Consider the following 22175-nt stretch of genomic DNA (forward strand, 5'->3'; position numbering starts at 1 on the left):
GTTTGAAAGACCTTCTGTAGAGGGGCCTTGAAACATCCCTCAGTATGCTGGAATAATCCCTACAGTCAGTGTAAGAGCCTCTTTAGAGCTCCAACAGCATGCAGGAAACTCTGGGTGTCAAATAAAAAAAAACGCCTCAGCATTGTTAAAAGTATATAAAGCTGCTGTTGTACAAGACTAAATACTGCATATCTACTTTTTCTCACAAGGGCATGTGGACAGGCTTGTGGATAAAACCTCATTTGTTTGCCGTTTTGTTGGCTGCCACGCTTCGATAATGTGCATGCGTTGACATTTGCCGGTGTTTCTGTGAATGCAAGAGTGAATAAGTGTGCATATGCTGGTCTCTTTTTGGTAGTGTTTAAACGTGTGGGTGTGTTAACGTGTTTACGGCTTTCCCCTGACTGCACACTTCCCTAATCACGGCAGAGAGCAGAGGGTTCCTCCTCATTCTGAATTCTCCTCACACCGCGGCGGTGGCTTTGAGTCACGTTCACACCGAGAGGTGAGCATAAAACCCAAGCTGCCAAGTATTGAAAGAAAAAAAAAAAAAAAACAGGAGCCGAAACTAAAAACAACAAGGAGGAAATCATTTCTTACACTTTGTATTTTCATATTTGCACAAGCCTCCTGAGGCACCGAACAGTTGGAGTAACATCCTTAAAGCTTGGCATTTCCAGGGAGGATTAAATACCTAGAATTTGACGTCAGTAGAAAATGAAAAACTGTCTCGCCTGCATCAAAGAGCAACCTTGTCATTATTAGCTGCAGTGAAAGAAGAAATATGCAACTTGACAGAAGTGAATATCACCTTCTCCTTTCTTCTCTCAAGGTGTCCTCCTTTTTCTCTGTCAAGATGATTACACTGGTGCAGCCTTGAAGTGCATTAATGGTACTATTTTAATTGGGATTTAGTTAGATGTAGTGTGCCATTAGCATGGGCAGAGTTAGCGTGCCGTGATCAACACTGACACATTGCTCAGAGACTTTTTTTTTTTTTTACTTGAAAGCAGGGGTCCTATTATTTAAACCTTTTAGCTACACGATGTGCATTACATCCTGTTTAAACTCAAACTTAGTGATCTTTCCACTATCACCACAAAATGAGCCATCACTCCCCGTCATGACAAAATGTTTCATGGAGCAAGACAGTTGTGATCATAAAGGAGCCCACCATTTGAAAAAGCTCTATTTAAATCCTTTTTGTCATCATGCAGCTTGACTTCACTGTTTTTCAGTGAAGTCATGTTTCACGTTACAGCTTTTATCTACTGTTTATATATTATATATATATATATATATTCCAACATGCTGCTTAGGTTTTTTTTTTTTTTTTCCCCCTCACGCCTGCAGTAGCAAAGTGAAAGTGAAGTCGACTTTGCTGCTGTGAATATCAAAATCTCTGAAGAAGATGACTTTTATTTGACTAAATTGAGAGCCAAGCCTCTTGAAATATCATGAGATGAGTACAATGCCACTTAAAATACTGGCTTCATGCATGAAGAGTGCAAGGAATACATTTCCCCAGCAAGTAAGGATTACCCGAGTGGAGATGTAGAGTTCCCTAACTGCAGACTTGTGCAGTGGAAAAGGACGTGCTGCAGACGGTGTGTTGGATGCTTGAATTCATCCGCCTTCACCTCTGACAACCCTGTTTCCTGCTATGAGTCAATTCCATTGCTTCACTAAATGTGCGTTACTTATCCATGACCAAACTTTAAACATTTCAAAATTTAGAGTTTAACTCTGCTCAATAAACTTCCTTTGCTTATTGTAACTTGGATGTGTGACCTTCATTGGGTACAGGAAGGCAGATTTTTTATTTTTTTTTGCATCCATTTGCTGAAGGTTGCAAGTTGTTCTTTGCGACCCCTTGAATCAGAGTTTGAGAAGTATGTTTCATTTTTTTCATCTTGACTTTTCAACTAATTGGATTGGCATGAAACTTGAAATCTCAAGGGCAAATAGTAGCACAAAGACGTATAGTGAAAGATGTGAAAAACATTTGTGAAGCTTCAGTATGCACTGAGGGCTGTAACAATGGCTGTAAAGAGAAACGTGGATTTGAAGAGGCCCCTTTCAACTTTTCAACTAAATTGTTTCACATAATCAAAGATTCTGGATATATAAATTTGAGTAGGAGTCACAGTTTCTTTCATTTAAATTGATAAATGAACTGTTTTATGTGCGTTTAATAAAATCAGCTTCAGAGATCTCTTTCTCAGTCTCCAGAGCATGCCTGAAGGGCCATTTGAGGACCTTGACTTTGTCTTCTCAATAGATTTACATTTAACCAAGCTAACCCAGAGAAAATGGTATTAACTGGTTTGTGGGAAACAAAGAAGAAATGAACACATTACATTTCTGTTAAAACCGTGATTGATCAATTACTCCCATCTTTATCATTTATAAATGTGTTCACGTGTGACGCAGGTGGCGCTATGATGGAAAGCTCTGCTACCGCAATGTGATCTACAGTATAAAACCAGGAAAGACTCACTACTTTCTGCTTAGATAAACTTTCTGCTAAGATAAACCCTTGAACACTGTGACAGAGCAGATCCGTCACTGAGTGCAGGCGCGCGCACACACCAACACACGCAGACCGACGCGCACACACACACCAAACTTTTCCCTCTGCCAGTGCTCCTCATCACGCCATAAACCACACCATCCTCCTCCTTGCCCTTCCCGTTTCATAGCGCGACCAGGGGTGCACACTTGAAAGCTCTATTTGTGTTTGCATACATATCAATTCATAGCGCTCTTTCCGTTTGGTGCGTTAGGTATGCGCTCCGCTGTGTCCCGTTTGTGTGCCAAACAGAGGCGGCACATTTCCGCAAAGTAAATAGGCGGATGCCATAATGGTCACATGACGTAATTGATTGCTGAAATGTTTGTTTTCAATTTATCTCAGCAGATAATTTGCTGTGGTATGAATACAATATTGGTAAAAAAGAGACTTTTTGTTTCGAAAGAAGGCTGCTTGCAACCTTTAAGTTTTGTTTGTTTTGCTCACTTGATTGCTCATGTGGGAGTTTTGCCTTTTTGGAAATCTTTCTTGTATGTAAATAATATTTTTCCTGTTTTTTTTTCTTTGTTTGTTTTTTTGTTTTTGCATTTATGTAAATATTGTGCACTCCACTTTAGGAGGCCCGTCGAAAATTTTACACCAATCACAGTCCGTGACTACGCCTGTGTTTCTACAACCTTTTTGGGTGTTCAAAAAGAGAACCCTGCCAAAAACACAAAAAGAAACATGTGAATCCCTAAGTTTGGAGTTCACAAAGGGCATGCCTGTGTGTGTTGGCCACCTAGCTGGAAATGAAGTTGACCAATCTGCTCTGAAAAAAATAAATCTATATATATTCGGCAAGTCCAGAGAGAAGTAGAGAGAGAGAGAAAGGGAGTCAGAGACCATTTTAAGAGACAAATTGTCACACTATGTTTGATAGAGCTCACAGTAATGTACTGTATTTGATTTTAAATGAAAATTGCAGTCGCCCAGCTCAAACGATGTCTGAGGGCTTATGATTCGCTGTGTGGATACACAGTCGCCTCCTGCAATTCCGTCAGTCCCCGGTAGCTGACAGGAATGGATAGGCTCTATTAACGTGGATACAGGGGGCCTCAGGCTGCGTTGTAACTAGTGCTATTAATCCATATAGTTGGTCTATCAAGGTGCTACCCTGTGTGGGATCAAACAGAGGAGCCTGGTGTCATGGGGAAACTAGTGGAATATAGAACTGTTCCCAGGGATAGAATTTAGACATGTTTTTATGACACAGTGAGACTTTTTGATTCTTATTTAAGGTAAAATAATCACAGGTTTTGTTGCTCATGTCCATTTTTTATACTATGATACATTCTAAACTACTATGGTTGATTAATTACAAGTTTGCAGCTTTTAGACAACAAACATTCAACAAGGGTTACGCATGTTCCAATGCATTTCAATGAGTCTCTGGGGGAGCGTCCTGACACGTCTCAGGCCTTTGATCAACAGCAACACCATCAGGTTCATGTCTCCAAGATATCCCGCCATGAAAGGGGGACACTGGGCTTATACACTGTGTACATTAGCAATTTAGATCTGACATGAAGAATATTGTTGGAGCATTTGCATCTCAAAGGCACAGTTTTAATTTTTGAAGTTATAGCTAAGGTAGGTTGATTTTTTTCCCCCCTCCCCCTTACTCTTTTGTGCCTTCTATGACTTTTATGTTACAGGGAACTGAAGGAAAACACTATTTTCTACAATTGGAAATTAAATAAAATGGGGGGTGGGGGAGAAAATGCAATGATCTATTACAGAAAGTACTGCACCTTTTGGAATAATTTATTACAAAAGGTTGCAGTGACATTCCTATTGATGTAAAACAAAGGGATGGTAATACAATTTTCATTCAATTTCCTTTATGCTGCTTCCATTTGAATATAAATACATATTTTTTGTCTCTTTTGTTGCACACATGAATAACTTAATGAAACAACTTTAAAGCAAGACTAAACTCCAAAGGGACGTAGGCTTTGTTATTCCAAAATCTGTGCATATAATGCTCATCTACAGTATGTAAATCCAGAAAATGCAAACCTGATTAAAAAGCCTGACAAGTTCACAGCAAGCCCTACAAATCCCAATGATCTTTAGAGCATCTGTTAATAAATGACACTGTAGCATCAGGCAAGTTGCCCTCTCAGCTGGAAAATATCTCTTTTAAAATGTGCAACTTCTATCGATTGTTTTAAATGTTAATGTCTCCAGAGCTTGGACATCTGATATGTCACCATTAGAGCAACGGATAAATCATCTAATATTGTAATGATATTTACTAACAGCTGTTCCTCAGGAAGTCTGGAGGCGGGGGTGGGGGTAAGGTAAGGGTTGGGGTTAAAGCTTCCAGATTTTTTCTCTGTCGTGTAGAAGGAATAACCTAATTTAAAAAAAAAAAGAAGTAAATGACAATGTTCATAAAATTATTTCTCCTCTTTTGAAGGCTACAGCCAAAGAAAATCACATGCAACCATGTCAAAATCAGTTGCAGCAAGCTGGGACTTCCACAAATAATATATAAAAATGAAATGTATCATTTATTCGTTTTTGTCATCAAAGTGTTAAATTCATCCATTCCAGGACAACTTCTCTGCCATTCAGCATAGCACATATCAGAAAAGCTCAGATAGTGGTAATATTGATGAACAATTCATTATGAAGAGACTTCATTCTGTAAAAAAAAAAAAAAAAAAAAAAAAGAATTAGGCCAGATTCTAATGATCTAAGGTCTCATAGGCCAAACAAAACATTTGATTTGAGGAAAGAAAAAAAAAAGGGGGGGGGGGGTATTCTGTCATTGCTTAAGACATTAAAGCTTATAACTTTGTACCATGAAGTAGTGCTTCTTGAAGGAATGAGCTGGTGAGGGATGGGAGCTGTGGTGCAATGTAGTAGAAGCTGTTCCCATAATTGCTTCGTTAAAAACCAGTTGCTTTGTGTGTCCTAGAGTAATTAAGCAGTTGGAATTTTACATTACACTAGTGAAAATTAACAAAGAGCACATCTGGGTGTCCCATAGGTTTAGTCATTAAAAAGCCCATTATTTTTCAAATTACTTTTTCAATCTTTCAGCCCCCCTAATCCGGAGGTATTTCCCAATAGACAAGTTCCCGTTCTTGTTTTGAATGACTCCTTTAGGAAAGTTAAACATTTAGCGGATGGTGTGGCCTGCAATGGTTGCTCTCTGCGGCTGAACTCTATTTCCAAAGCAAATGTGTTTGGGGAGAAGGAATACAAGACAAAGATATTGTCGCGCTACATCTTTTTAAGCCATGTAACCCGGTCTTTACAAAATCAGTCCAAAAATAATAATAATAATCTGCAAATTATGATTCCAGGTTGATTGGTGTGCGTTTCTTGAGCCTGCATGACTTATTGATTGGTTGATTGATTGATTGACCACAAACTGTGAAAAGCTTGGCTGTTATTGAAAAGCAATATTGTGGCTTGAATGGTTTCCATTATTCTCAGTAGTAATTGAAGACACTCTCTTGGGGATAGCTGACATTAGGAACCATCTTATAGTGGTTAACAAATGTAATGTTTTGATTTGGTCTTTGGAGAATTGTGTCCATTCCCAACAGAATGTGTTCTTTATTTAAGACATACAGAGAGGTAGGATAGTGTGTGATGAATATTAGGGATGGTTCCATGGGCTAATAACACCTGACTGATACCATGCAGTCAAAAGTTAAAATGACAATGTGAAACAAATAGCTATTAAGGACTTCTTATAAGAATGCTGGCATGATTTTCAGGTCCCTCACATTCATTTGTTAGTTACATAACCATACCTTTCATACTTGTGCCGTTAATTCAGAAAGTTCACGTATGAAATGTGTATGGCAGCAGCAAGGTGACGGGGGCTGAAAAAATAACAAGTGCAGAACTGGTGTCGGCAGTAGCAGCATAAACAGAGCAACTGGAGGTATGGGGGGGGGGAGCTTAAACAGACCACCCTATTGGGAGGTTAACTTTGCCAAATGAATTTGAAGAATTATTCAAGGGCTTAAACATCGAAGTTGGAATTGGTTGTCTGCTTGCAGTCATTGCTCCATTTATTTTGACCCAAACCACGATTTGCTTCTTAAAGCAAGCAAAGTTTTTTAGTGCCTAAAACTTGCCAAACTGGAGCCATTTCAGAAGAATTACTAATCCTATCAAAGTGAGAAAAACATGAAAGAGACAGTGTAGAGTAAGATTTTGTCGAGTTGGAACAGTTCATCGATGTACATTTCTCGCTATGGCTTTGTTACTTTAATCCCAAAGTCGGTAGGAACATCCCAAAGTAAAAAGTACTTTCAAAATTCAAGGAAAATAGTACTGCAAATATGCACATGCTCCAAGGATGAGTGCAATAGCTTTACACCAAATCACATAAAACATACCAGAGCGGTTTTGTTCTCCATTCAGTTGAAATGATTTCAAACCTGATGATTGCTGTTAGTATTTCTCTCAAAGCAGCTTTTATATCAAATCTGGATTACATAGCTGCACTATCCAGGAAGAAAGGCTTCAAACTGAAACACACACACACACACACACACACATGCACACACACACACACACACACACACACGCACACACTCACTCTCACACCACTCCATGGCAAGCATATCAACAATGTTTTTCTCTTCAGGGGCCACTGCTGTTCCAACATCACAGGAATCCTTTGGTAGAGACAAATACATATACATGACCCGCTGTATACATTTGAAGTTGGTTTGCAGCACCATGCGCTGTGCTACTGGAACACATCTCCTGTTATCAAATTGTAATGTCATGAGCAACGATGCATGTCAAAATAAAGGTCTACTCGTAACTCATCTTACAGCACACATTCACATATTGATATTATTTGTGTTACTTTGCCTATATTTCCCTATATTGTGATATGTGTGTCAAAGTTTTACATTTTGTTTCAATTTTTTAGTATCAATATGAGAAAATGTATCACGCCATATTTTACATGCAAACAGACATAAAAGGCTTGAATTAAAGAAGCAAGCTTTGAATGCAAAATGAGGCAAATATATTACATAAGCTCTTTCGATGTGGACCGGTGCCACTAAATTTCGAGTGAGGGGTCTCCCCATCCAGAGAGCATAGCATAATGTTCTCGCACCTCCTCAAAAATTCTCAAAGAGTACAAAATATAGGGGATGAATTATTTACCAACGTCAGAATATTTCTAGAGGTTTGCAACAGCGGTGAGGAGTAGCCAAGTCTTTCATCCATGTGAGACTCTTGACAGTAGTTGCTGCTGTAAAAAGAGCAGAGCTGGAGATAAGAGAATGCTTTGACCAGCCTCTGCCTCCCCATGATAAATCTTTATCATTTTAGGTGATGGCCTGACCTCTAAGACGGGTGCTGGCCGAGGGGGTCCTCATTAATACAGCTTGAAATCCTCTTGGCTCATTCCGTCTATTTTCTTGATGCCTGTGACCTTTCCAGGATTGCCGCTATCAAACGAAACCCTTTCTGAAGCCTGCCGAGGAATTGGAGAGGAGTTTGAAGAGCAGATTGCATGATTCTGTTTGGTCAGACACAGGAGGGGGGGTGGGGGGGTGAAAAGTGGAGGAAAGCAAAAGGTATCCTTGTGTATTCTTCACTGCTGATGTGTTGTGTGTGAATGTCTGCAAACACAAAAAGCTTGAATTTATTATCTGTACTTTGACTTTGTCTGAGTGTAAGATGCCACAGGTAAAATTTAAAGCTGCCCGCAGACCAGACTGCAGACCCAACAGTGTAAGGCTGGCTGCAGCTTTCAGTAATCCTCTCAAGAATAGCTTCCTGTCTGCAAAACCACAGGGCGGGTGGGGGAAGAAAGCATATTTAAGGTATGCATTGGAACAAGAAAATGATTTGTAACGCTGGTAAAAGGGCCAGTGGAATTTCCTGACTTTCCAATATTAAAAAAACCTGCTCTCAATGAAATTATGTTACTGGTGGATTTCTGTGTTGTGCTCCAGCTCCTGCAAAAGCTAAATAAATACAAATCGGTATGTAGCGATTCAATGAACTCGCGATACGATTCACAATATGATTCTCATACAAATGAGTGAAAGAGATTCCGTTAGGGTCTGCAAATCCACATGTTAGTGTGGTTTGGCATTTAAATGTATGTTTTTTTCCTCTCAACAAGGGGAGGTGATTGGATCTTCCCATTGTGGTGTCGATTAAATGCTGCATCATGTTGGTTGTGCTGTTTTGTAGTTCCCTGTCTTCTTGCAGTATTTGCACACAGTTTTTGTCTGTCTGTTGTCTTCTCACTTCTCTCATGGGTAAGTCAAAACGCTTCCACACCTCTGACACTCTCAATATGATTGCAATTTATTTTTGCAGAGTACCGATATGAATTAGACACCATTAAATTGACTTGTTTCATGATTTTACAATAAATATTTACATCCTTGATTTTCCTGTGACTGTTTGCCAGCACTGGCACTCTTAGATACAAACTATTTGTTAGTGACAGTTTAGTAAATCAACACATTGTCAATCCTGCCAGATATTATAACAATATGGGAAATGAAAATTTGATAAATAAAGATTATACACAAGCTAGAATTAATCATCCCCTCCACTCCCAGGGGAGAATTGTACAAAAGAGGAGACAGTAGGGGATTACAGTTATTCAAAAGAATTCCAAATGAATTAGCATTGAATAAGAAGTTGCTTTGAACTACTTTGGTTTTAGACAATGGAGTTTGGAGGTCCTCCCAGCTAAATAAACCAGGTACATTTAATTGTACAAATGACCATCTTAGATAAAAACACAGATAATATCATATTGCATTCATGCAGTATATACTGTTGAGACAATACAGAAATAATGTGTAGGTTTTGTATATGGCTACCTCAAAGTGTCACGATTGAACACAGAACACCCAAATGCACAACTCGGGAGACAAAAGGCAGTTTGGAAGTCCATTTCATCAGGCAAAGGTCGGTACACAAAAATCCCAAAACTGCAAATGTATCCAAATCGACAGGCTAAAGACAAGGTCACAAACTAAACAGAGCAGAAACCGAGTGAGGGAAACACAGAGACGATATACTGAAAGGAGGTGGAGTTAATAAGACACAGGTGAGACACATCAGGTAATCAGCAGAGTGGGAAACACTGGAGGAAGGGCATGCAGGGACAGACCTGAAATGAGACACAGGGTAAGTGATCAAAGTAAAACACACACACGAGACAAAAAACATGGGGGAAACAGAAATAAAACATGACACTTAACTCGGGGATGTGGCACAAAAAGCAGTATACAAGCATTAGTTTGTCATAGGACTAGTCGGAGAAAAAACAGCATCTGTTTGATGTGTTATGTATGTGCTATTTTTATGAAATATCTATTTATGGGCTGTTTTGAAATAAATGTTCTCAACTTCATTTAGCACCTACTTGAAAGCAGAAACATGTAAAAAAAAATGTTTTAATATTTGGAAACAAATTCAGGCATCAAGGGGTTTACCAGACTTCATAGCCAACCAGCTATGCTACTGTCCCAGAATCCATACCCAGAAAAAAGACATGATATTTACAGTTAGCCACAGCCTAAAGCAGTGGACAGTGAATAAGATGTAACTTTATCACATATATAATCTCGAGCACTAGTAGGTTTAAAGGGCAGTAAATGTCTGGAAAGGTGTGCATTACAGGGGAAATTCTGCGAGGTCAGAGGACTAGACACTACACAACAACATATGTCTCCCCTCTCCAGCTCTCGGTTTTTCTTTCTTCATCACACATGTCATAGTTTCCAATCAGCTTCAAAAAAGTGTTCTTAAACTTGATGATAGTGTGTGAAAGAGTTGCACACAGTGTAAATGGAGGCTTTGACTGAGTTGCTGTTTCTGAGCTAGCACATTAATTCAGGGTGAACAGACCGATTCACAAGCACTTTCCCATCTCTGGAGTTATTTAACTAACTTGCAGCTAATCAGAATCAAATATTTTCCTAGACAATATACAAAATACTGTATATTAGGGCTGGGAATCTTTAGGTGTCTGATCAGTCGATTCAATTTCAATTTTGATTCTTGGGGTCACTATTCAATTCAGAATCTCTTTTCGGTTGAGCTCTGGATTCAAAGTCTATATTTGAATAAGTACATACTTCAGGGTCTACTCCAGATATCTGTGTAACTGGCTGTTATGTCTTGCTGCTCCATTTGGAATTCTTCTGAGTAAAAGAGCTAGCCTTTGCACTTGGCAGAGAGCGACTGATAATCATAAAACATATGATAGATTTTTGTCTATTATTAATCTCATATTTTCTACATACAATATTTTTCCCACCTCTATACATAAAACAGAAAATTTATATTGTATATTCTTTTTCTTGTTAGTTGTTTTTTTTTCTTTCTTTCTTGTAACTATTTGAAAGCCCACTCAGTTGAAAACATAATGTTCCAACAAGGCCGTTTTTCCCAATATGTTTTTATTTTCAATGCTGGGCTACAGTTGCCCATTTATAGACCTTCACAATGAATGACCAGGTCAAAGTGTGTAACCAGGCAACCAAAATCATTGTCGCCACAAAGGACACCATACACAGCATGTATAGAATCAACTGATATATGCAGCAGTTTGAAAGAGAACCTGCACAAGACTACTCTCTCTAATGACAGTTCTGTTAATAATACCTTTAGGAAATAGAAGCTTTATGTCAAAATTAACTTGACTCTGATTATAGTGTGATTAATGATATGGCAATTAAGACGTGATGATGGAGCGGCCATTGCCAAGCGAGTCAAAGAATAAATGTCTACTGAAAAAAAACATCATTTATATACTCTAATGACATGCATCTATAGCCCTATTCAGACTGACATTTTGAACCATATTGTTGTTTTTAAAGAAGCTTAATAAGTAGGTAAGAAAAACACATGTCCACGTATGTATTTATTTACATCTCAGAGTTATGTGACTGAAGTTGTATCAGCTTAATACCTCGGACTCTTCCACTGGGGATTTGTGTGTTTTTTAGCTTTATATTTAGAAATGGAAAAAGAGGTTAAAGCTGCTGCTGGGTTTTTATTTTGAACTTTTTTGCAAAAAAGAAAAAGACAAAACAGACTTGTTGCTGCTTCTTATCGACTGTGTTTTGTATGCACGGATATTCCCAATGCCTTAAATCTTTGGACACTGTGCTAGCATTGAGCATTGAGGTTCTTAACAAATCGCATGGCCCTCACTCCTCGTTGTACTCTGTCATTGGCACGTCCTTATTTGTAAGGCTAATAGTTAACCAGCTTCCATTCCACTTGTGTATTTAAGTTTAAGCGAACAGTGGTGGACGCCAACGGTCATTGCTCTGTGACAAAACAGACCCAGAACATATTGTGGTTGTTCCCAAAGTGCGTCTTGAACGAGGAAAAGGAGTTTCAGGTTTGAAGCATCCTTGAATCTCTTGCAGAAGGATTTTGGTTGGGGCAGCTGGTCTCTGTACCTTTTTAAAAGTCGATTCTGGCTGGGAGTTCTTTCTGGTGAAATGAATATTAAATACAAATAAATAAGCATTCAAGTCATAACAGAGGCCCTGCTAAATGAATGTCAGAGATGACAGCCTGTAAATAAATAGGTGAAGAAGCTATAAGATTTTAGTAGAGCTTTTAAAGCCGCAGTGCTTTGCTTTAATTCATGCACATATTATTAGCTGGTCTAAAGGGGGAAGAGCCAAGACAAATTGATCTTATAAGACACAAACTAGTGTAGACTCCCCTTAAGACATTTGTTTAGTAGTAGTGTTTATCCCATCACACAGCACCTGTTATTTCTCCCATATGGTGCATAACTGATATGGATTAAACAATTAAGACTATTTTCTCTGCATGACTTCCGGCTGTGCTCCCTGTCTGGAAAAACAGCGTTTCAAATTAAATGGCCCCAAAAGGTGAGCCTGCTGTACTTCCCCTCAACAATTAAATATGGCAGGTCTTATTATCTGCAATTCAAGGGGAAGAAAAGGCTGATGAGGTAACGTGAAATTCAAATTAAAACCTCAGAATTTTACTAGGAAGGTATGTTGCCTGCATTCGACGTTCCATGTCTCTTGAATCTTCTGTGAATATCACTCACTGTTAAATTGCTGATTACAGTCAGGTCAGAATACGGTGACCTTGAGCATCTGCCTGCTTAGAACAAAAATCCAACCCACTCAGATTTAAGTATAGATATCTACTACGAAGTAAAATAGGGTCCTTAAACATCAGAATCAAATTTATTGGTATGTTTAACACACGAGGAATTGAACTTCAGTAGACTGTGCTCTCTCTGTGCAATGCACACATTAAAGGGATACTCCACCCATTTACATGATGCAAATGGGTGAAGTATCCCTTTAAATACTAACAATTAGCTAAAAACATGAACAGGTAATTGAAGACTAATATGTACAAGACTGAATAAGATGGTGAAGTAGTGCAAAAGGATGATGAAGTACAGATGAGGTGGTTATCTTTTATAGTATTTACATAGTAGAGTGTGCCTAGTTGATACTTTAAATTAAATAATATATACATTCACTGACCGTTTAGTTCCAGAGTTCTCTCACAGCAGCAGGTCTGACACTCTTTGACTATTTAGCGTTCATTAGAGTGACAGCCTGCGGGGAGAAACTGTTCTTATGACAGGTTGTTTTGCTCTAACACCTGCTAGAGGGAAGGAGTTTGAACAGTTTCTTTCCAGGGTGTGAGGGGTCTGCAGTGATGCTACCTGCCCATTTCATGACCCTGAATCAGTAGAAGTCCTGGATGGGGGGGGGGGGTCAATGCCGATGATCTTTTCTGCAGTCTTGATTGTCCATTGCAGTCCCGTTCTGTCCAGTTTGGTTGCAGATCCAAACCAGACAGTGATGGAGGTGCACAGAACAGACTGAATGATGGAGGTGTAGAACATGATCAGCAGCTGATGGGTTAGGTTGAACTTCCTCAGCTGACGCAGGAAGTACATCGTCGGCTGTGCCTTCTTTCTGATTGCGTCTAAGTGGGAGGTCCACTTCAGGTCCCGTGAGATTGTGGATCCAAGAATCCTGAATGAGTCCACAGTAGACACTGTGCTGTTCAGAATGATGGGGGGGGGGGGGGGGGGGGGGGGGGGAAGAGTCAGTGGGGGCTTCTCCTCTACTGTCATCTCCACAGTCTTGAGTGGGTTCAACTCCAGATGGTTCTGACAGCACCAGAGAGCCAGCTGTTCCACCTCCCATTTGTAGGCAGACTCATCACCGTCCTGGATGAGACCGACGACAGTCGTGTCGTCTGCGAACTTCAAGAGTTTCACAGAAGGGTCCCCTGAGGTGCAGTCATTGGTGTAAGGGGGAGAAGAGCAGTAGGCAGAGAACACACCCCTGGGGGGCGCCAGTGCTGATTGTCCAGGGTAAGGGTAGGGCGGAGTCTGAGTGACGGGCTGATGTTGATGAACTGGGTGATGGGTTTCAAAACCTGCAAGCTATTCAGGTCCTCATGCAAGTTTGTTGTTACCTGCAGGGTGGGGGGAGGGTTTCCTGTATTTGTATTTCCAAACTGCGGAGGGATCGTTAGCTGAGAAGTGTTGTTTTAGCTTCTCAGTGTAGCCCCTCTTCGCTACCCTGATCACCTTTGTCAGTTTATTCCTGCCCTGCTTGAACAGGTCCCAGTCCCCACTCCTGTAGACCTCCTCCTTGGCCTGACACAGTTTCCTAAGTTGAGGTGTAACCAGGGCTTGTTGTATGTGCAGAAGTTTCCTGGTCTGCACACACATGGCCTCACAGAAGCTGATGTGTGATGTCACAGTGTCAGTGAGTTCATCGAGATTTTCTGATGCAGCTTCAAAAACCCTCCAATCAGCGCAATCAAAGCAGCCCTGCAACTCCTGCTTTGACTCGTCTGTCCACTTCTTTACAGTCCTTACTACAGGCTTTGCAGTTTTTAACTTCTGCCTGTAGGTCGGGATGAGGTGATTTAGACAACTGATTTAGAAAAAAAAAAAGTGTATTAATTGTATTCTTAACATAAGATGAATAGAAGAGGACGATTTTCTCAACATATGCATAAGAATCACATCGATCATTTCATTTATTTAAAATATCATGTGCCATGTGTGGTCTTCTGATCTTTATAAATAAATGCAGATGACATCCCTGTGCCTCCTTGTCGTCACGTTTCTGTTAACGCATACTTTTTTTTTAGCATATCACTTTGGAAGGGTAGAAAAAAGAATAGTTGAAAAAAAAGTGTTTGATTGAAGAAGAGCTCAACCTAATTAAGCTTTATAAAGACAGTGAGGACAGGTGTACTAGTTCTGTGGTAACTTAAAGATTTGTGACAATACCCCAAAGCAAAGGCTTCAACAGCACAAAGGACACCCAAGTGTGTTTGGGTTAATTGGATGACCCAATCCATCTCAATTAAAGATTTTAAGGTGTGTGTGTGCGTGTGTGTGTGTGTGTGTGTGTGCATTGGTAAATTGAAATCGGCTACAGATGGCTCTTCCTGTGGGGTTGCTCCAAATAATTGCTGGCAGATACCACCAGAGGGAGGGTTGTGGGTAAATTTGTTCATAGAGCCATAAAATACTTTTAAGTATTTGGGTCACATTCAGTGTTGACTAGCAGCATGTGTGCATGATGGCGCTGTTAATACAGAGACTTAGTCTTCCACAAACACCTTGTTTAAAAATGTGCTGCTACCAGTAAAACCTAATGAGGTGATTTTTCAAGGAGAACTGGGGGGGGGGACTAAAGACCAAAGGTGGGTTGCAGTGGGAGGAACCTAACCATTCACAACATATTCACAAAAACGGCCCGAAATGTTATTTACAAAATTTAACAACTGGTCGATAATTTAAAAAAATGCTGAGCCCAAAACTTTAAAAGTTGATATGTTTTGGGCTCAGCAATTTGTTAAATTATTAACCAGTTGTTACAATTTGGGTTTTTCATTACAAAAACAAGCTGACAAACTCATTGACTAGAAGAACTGGGCTGTAATGGAATAAAATATTATGAACAATAATAAGATTTTTATTTTATTATTTTTTAAATTGCATATAAATAAATCTATAGGCATTTTCAAATAGGTTTTATGTACTGAACTGACCCCGCTGGGGTTGTTCTGTTAATTTTATTGTCAATAAATCATTTGAAGAGTCCAGGGTCCATTGGTTTCCCTAAAGAGGCGCACATTCAAAGTGCTCCGAAACATGCTTTGTATGAAAAAAAAAGCTTTTTTCTTTTCATTAAAGTTGCTGTTATCTTAATAACTCCCCACTTAATGATATTTGATTCAATCTTAACCATCATATTCTCCAAGATGTCGTTCAGAAGGACTCAACCACAAGCTAAAACGCCATTGAAATGCTATTAATAAAGATCGAGGTATTCAATTAAAGCAATTTGTTTTCTTTTATGAAGCGACTGCAGCTGTTGGAACATCTGCTAGTCATGACTTAGGTGTCTTTTTAGAGTATGTTCTGTGGTTTTCATCAATGCCGTTGATAAAATGATGATTGATTGTATGAATTCAATTAGGCTTCTTTGGTTAATCATGATAATTATTGCAGTGAGTCGACAAAGAGCCATACTTTTCTTTGTAATGATCAATGGGAGCAAGTCGACATCCATGGGGGAAAATAGGATTCATAATACTTTGAGATCAAGTGTGCAGATTGTGCCAATTACCCATATAACTCAAATACAAAGGGCACAGTTCAAGCAGACAGAAAATTACAATGTACAAGAAAGATGATTATTTATCACAGAATAACTTTTAGGCTTATGTGCCTTTAACGCCAGTTGCCACTTGACAATAAAGAGGAGGGGGAAAAAAGTGACACACAGCCATCATGTCACAGGGAAATGGGTGGGCCAGCTTACAGACGTTTGGGGCTGAATGAAAACACAGCAGAAATGACGACAAAAGACTGCAAACACTGATCCTAGCTTAAAATACAGAGAAAACATTGACGACAAGAAAGTGTTTGGAGATATTGAGGATATTTACAGTCCGACAAAAAAACAGAGGAACGTGCTCTGTAAACTGTGCCAAAGACAGGAGCAGCTAAAGGGGGCAATGCCACAGACTAATTTCACATTTTTAATTGTGATAACATTATTAGTCATATCCGCCAGGCCTAGATGTAAACATGTTTATTTCTGCTATAAAAAACGGGCACTTGAAATTAGTGTGTAGGTGAGCAAGCCACAAGCGGACGCTCAGCGAACTGCAGGATTCTGTGCGAAAGGATTTGCAGTACAATATAGTACAACTAACGTAATTTTATCAGTGCACTTCTTGAGAGAATTTTTGGTTTATTACTTTGATACCTGAGATTTTATTTCAAACAAGAGAAATGGTTTCTATCCTCCAGTCACTTATATTATATATTTTTAATTGTAACAAAACTTGTGTTGGCTACCTTCAAAAAAGAAACTGTTTCAGTTTACAAATCATTGATTCTCCTGTCTCCACATTTGTAACCCACTGACTTAGAATCTAAATATATGCCAGTATACAACATTCTAAATTGGCCCTTTGGAAATATATTTGACAGCTATGTTATTAACCTGACAATAAACTGCTTTTCTGATTGGTGGTGTGGGTTAGATGTCGAAAGGATGTATTTATACATTTGATATATTTTCATCAATAATTCCTATTGCACTAATGCAACAATATCCTTTAACTCACATGGTTATTACTTGCAAAATGCAGAAACATTTAATGACACATTATTTTAACACCTTTGTAGGCACATGACTGATTATGGACAGGCTGTACACACAGATGCACAAAGACCTTCCCACCCCGGCCCACATCCACCTCACAATGACCATCTTGATCGTCTCTGTTGACACCTATGGAATTGATTTCCCATGGCAGCACGGTCCATCATTTGTCACAAACATTGGGCTGCAGTCACGTCGTGTTGACACAGAACACAATCACTTCTGCTTGTCTGCATTGTTCCTGTGGCACACGGAGAAGAAAAAAAAAAAGAAAAAGAAAAGAAGCAAGGACGAGAGGATGTCCGGTGGGAGGCAACGCATCATCTCGGAGATTCAATGTTAACCTCATTTTGTCATTAGTGCTGAGAAACTCTTGTCTGCACAACAGACAGGGAGGGAAGCTGTTCTGTAATCAAAGGCTTACGCTCCCCCAACAACACACACACATACACACACTCTCTAGCTTCTATATCAACAGAGATTGAAGCAGAGGGGTACCAGTCTCAATTCCAGCAGGGCGGGCTTTAAAGATTTAAGTTGGTGAATGTTGTTGAACCTCTGACACAACCCAAACAACAGCATATGTGGGACAAAAAGTGAGAATAAGACAAACACACACACACACCCTGTATGATCTATTATTTAAAAGCACACTGGTGGTTTTACCCACTCTAGTTTTAAAATCATTGTTTCACTTATTTAAATATTCTGTTATTAGCTCACAAATAACAGTTTCAAGGAGAAACGTACATCCAAATCCGCAGTCGACCAAACAAACAAACACCTATAGTAATTCTTTGAAAGGAACTTAATTGAACACACTGTGAGGTGAGAAATGAATTGCAAAAAAAGGAAATGTTTGATGATGGGAACGCTTTTCCTTTTTGAGTTGTGGTTGTAGTAATACATGATGCATACTGATATTTAGCAATCCTTCAAAAGGGATGGTTAGGGTTCTTTTACGTGGGACTGTATGAGGTACTTACATTTAGTGTATTTCATACTGTCTGTTAGCTCCTGTTTGGAGGAACTTCCCATATTCCGCCACAGAAGCTTAGCTATACTGCTATTGACGAGTGACAAGATAAAAGTACTTTGAACAAAAAGAAAAAAAATTCCCACATGAAGAAAATAATTTTATTTTAAATGTATGGTATGTACATTTTGCCGCCAGGGGGCGCCTTATCAAAAGAGGACATTGAGGCAAGCTATTAATCATTCGAGTAATTCTCTCTGCTGCCACATCCCATAGTCAAGATAAACAGGTGAAAGCGAGCTGAGAAAGAGAATATGTTTCCCAACAAGCTAATGTAGATTTAAGGTTATGTTTATTACAGATGCAAATGCACGGCAGCTTTCAGTTGCAGTTCTTGCTTCTTTCTGCAGCGGTCTTTGAAGTAATATCCATGGCAACAATAAACATGTTGAGTCTGTCACAGTGGCAGTTACCAGACCTCCTCTTGTAACTCCTCTAACAATTATAAACCGACTGATAAATTGTCTGTTCCAAAAGTCAGAACTGAGCAGGGAAAAAGGTTTTTAAAAGTCCTGCTGCCTTTACTTGGAACGAATTACAAAAAGTAACAAAGTTCTCTCGTTGGATGCTTTTAAGAGCTTTTAATTGCTTTTAATTTTTGTATTTGTGTATTTGGCTCCTCTTTGTTCGTGTGAAACTGTTAATTGTGCTGCTGCCTGTCAGGGCCAGCACAAAGGAAAAAGAGATTTCAAAGATTCCTGGTTAAATGAATACAAAATAATCTCTGGCTTTGATAATTGTTTGTTATATTATTAATTCAAATATATTATATCTGAATTAATGCAAGTTCTCAACAACAAAAGAGATGTAACATAGATTTAGTTCTTTTTTAATTAATCGACTTATCTTAATGTATAAATGTGAATACAATTCTTCATATTGTCCCTTTAAGCAACACTGGTTTTTTTTTTCCTTTTGGACTATGTGTGTTTCTACAGTAAATTATTTAATATCCCAGTATCTACTGTTTGCAAATTAACTTAAAATTGATCATAAAAAACCCTCCTATAACCCAACATTTAAAAAAGTTGTTATGAAAGCCCATTGTTCGTTGTACAGTATAGAGCATAGAAGCTGTCTAGAATGTAAGAGAATAACACTGGCTCTATGAAACATTCAGCAGAAACCTTTCCATCTTTCTTTCTTTCTTTCTTTTTTTTCTCCAGCAGTGTGAGCCACAGCCATGAACTTCAGTAGCTCCATAATCCTTTGTCTGTCCTGCATTGATATTTGCCCACCAATTGAATTTCACAGTCTGGACTTATTCTGAGCATTGTTATTCAGGAAGCTGCATGAACATTTTTTCATCCTCACGGTGCAGGCACTCAGCTTTCTGTATGAAAGTAAGACAAGGTTGATGGTTATTTGTGCAAAAAAAACCCCGAAAAGATACCAACATCCTTTAAATTCTGCCTGAGTGGAAGCTAATATCGGATTTCAATTCAGTTAAGGTGTGCACCATTGATATCTTGTTACAACAAAAGATGCAGTGATTATTAATGAAGACATGTCCTGTGAGTAATTACAACACTAATTTGGTTATGGTAGATTGGTCAAGTATCGGATTTCTCCATTGAACCGATCTGTTTGGCCAAACATGGGCCTAATTACCCCGATGGATGGGGCCCTGTGCTAACTGTTTCAGATCAAAAGGTCTCTACTGCACACTCCCATGGACATCAGTAATCAAAGCTCTGAGAGCATACATGTCTGCTGACATCTTACCCATGAAGTACACATAAAGTTTGGCATGCCAGGTTGCATATGTTTAATGGTGAATATCCGTGTACAATGAGGGTTGTTTGGATGTATTTGTGAAATTGCATTAGCTGAAGGCAAAATGCGCTGCAGTCATTTACTTGTCTGCTGCTTGTGCTAATGTGGATGAATGAAGAAGAAAGTAAGTTTGGCTACACAGGATTGTCTGGGAGTCATAAGGCTAATAAACTGTTGGTTTCTAAAACCAGATGAGATTGTAATTGCTTTTGAGTTTCAGCTATTTTCCAGCATTAGGCCATAGATCTGGTTCACTTAGCTTGCATCAACACTTTAGTTAAAGTCCTTTATGCACTGAATCAATGTGTCTCTTTTTGTCTCTATGTTCTTTTAACTCGATCTAAGACCTGGAGCAAAGATAATGCACTGCTCTTAATTGAAATGTACCATGCACAGTTTAGAGACTGGAGTAAGGATTATAAATCTGTCTTTCATTTGTGTTGTGCGAAGTAGTTCTTAAACGTAATAATAATAATAAAAAAAAACTCTATGCAGAAATGAAAAGGGGGCAGAATATGTTGTTGACGTACTTAAACAAAGTGAACGCAGCTCAACCTCTGCATCTTTTTTAATCTGTATTTGTAATTCTGCTATCTGAAATGTTCAAGGGGAATAAGGAGTAGGAAAGTCAGTGACTGCCAGTCGAAACCATTAAACGTCATCACCCACTTGCTTGTCGGCACCAGAGTTACTGATCATTTAAACGCATGATCAACATTTTTACAAGTTGGCCCTCGATGTCAATCAAATTCTGTGCTCAAACATCAGCCACCCGCCACTCGCCGGGAGGCTAACAGGCTTCCTCTCAAGGCTCTTCTGCAAGAAATAATGATGTAAACAAGTACTGTGCAGTGCGGTCTGGCAGTATTTTCATCTGGAAAATGGACGATATAAATGTATGTAGGTAGTGTAGGATTAAACTGGCAAGTTGACCAAAGCAATGTGTAACCAACATTAAGCACAGACATGACGTTCACCTGCAGAGAGGACTGAAGGCTGGGTAGTGCGCCTCGCACAGCTATAGTCCTGTAAGCTACACTTGGTAAAGCAAATGAAATAGTTTGATCTGCAAACTATTTGAAAGAAATTGTGCTGGACTGTGACTATTCTCTTGGTGTCTTCTTTGCTATCTGTGTTTTTTTTATGTTCTTTTTACTGGGTGAAACTAAAATGAAAGTGAAACAGGTAACTCAAAATGAATTTAAAAAAAAAAAAAAAAGGAGTCTATAATGGCGGAGAGGTGTAACGTCTCCCACAAATGAAACTGACAAAAACATCACCGTGATAGTGTCCATCGCCTTTGACAGTCCTCCTAATAGACCTCTCCTTCACCACATCGCTCAGCAAGGCACCTGAAATAAAGATACAATAAGAGCAATGAGAGCAGGAAGGGGGGGGAAAAAAAGATCTTTTCATCCTCATCAAACTCCTGCACTCTTTGAATCATCTAGAGGTGACAGTTGTGTTTGTTCTTTAAAGGTATACCACTAAAACACAACATGGAGAAGTAGAAAGAACAGGTGCATGTCAGCTTGTGTTAGCTATAATTGTCTTTTCTTAAGTCTAGTTTTTTTTTTTTTTTTTTTGGCTCTGATGATTAATCAGTGTGTCAAAGAGACAATAACATAAAAACGATGTGGAGGATATGAAATCTACCCTTAAATTAGCACGATCACAGAGATATGACCTTTACTGGCTTTCATTAGCAACTAGAAATGCAATATTAGCGGAACTTGTCTAACCGCCCCGCCCCTCCCTCCCTGATCTCTCATAACACTGACATTAACTTGGAGATCATACTTTTTACAATAAAGGCAGGCTAGCTAATAAGAGTCAAGATCCAAGGAAACTGTATGAAGCAGATGTTATGAACCCCAAAGTAGAATAATTATAACACTGTCACTGATATGTTTTCTTCTATCTTAAGATACTGAACATCGTTTCATGTCAGTTACTTCAATTTGTGAGTACATAGAAAATGTGTGTAGGTAGGAGAATGCTAGGAGTGAGGTTAAACTATATATACGTTTTATTTTTTTTATTTTAAAGATATATTTTTAAACGTTATTGAAGCAAAAATATCCACATTTTGTGGTGA

The 22175-nt window shown here is 39.0% G+C and overlaps 1 long non-coding RNA gene across 2 annotated transcripts in view; it reads right to left on the reverse strand.

Annotated features, from left to right (window-relative positions):
* The window catches only part of LOC306829307, a 154561-nt gene extending 133132 nt beyond the window's left edge, over window positions 1-21429 (reverse strand). The window contains exons 1-2 of one of the 2 annotated variants that reach the window (XR_013779850.1): window positions 21358-21429; window positions 4834-4934 (exon numbers count right to left, since the gene is read on the reverse strand). This is a non-coding gene — a long non-coding RNA (uncharacterized lncRNA). Of the gene's footprint in view, window positions 1-4833; window positions 4935-9414; window positions 9575-21357 lie in introns of those variants that run through there. The other variant, XR_013779851.1, reaches the window with a different exon arrangement.
* Window positions 21430-22175: the final 746 nt, after the last annotated feature.

The sequence above is a fragment of the Symphodus melops genome (genome assembly GCF_947650265.1).
Source record: "Symphodus melops genome assembly, chromosome: 9".
Lineage (NCBI taxonomy): Eukaryota > Metazoa > Chordata > Actinopteri > Labriformes > Labridae > Symphodus > Symphodus melops.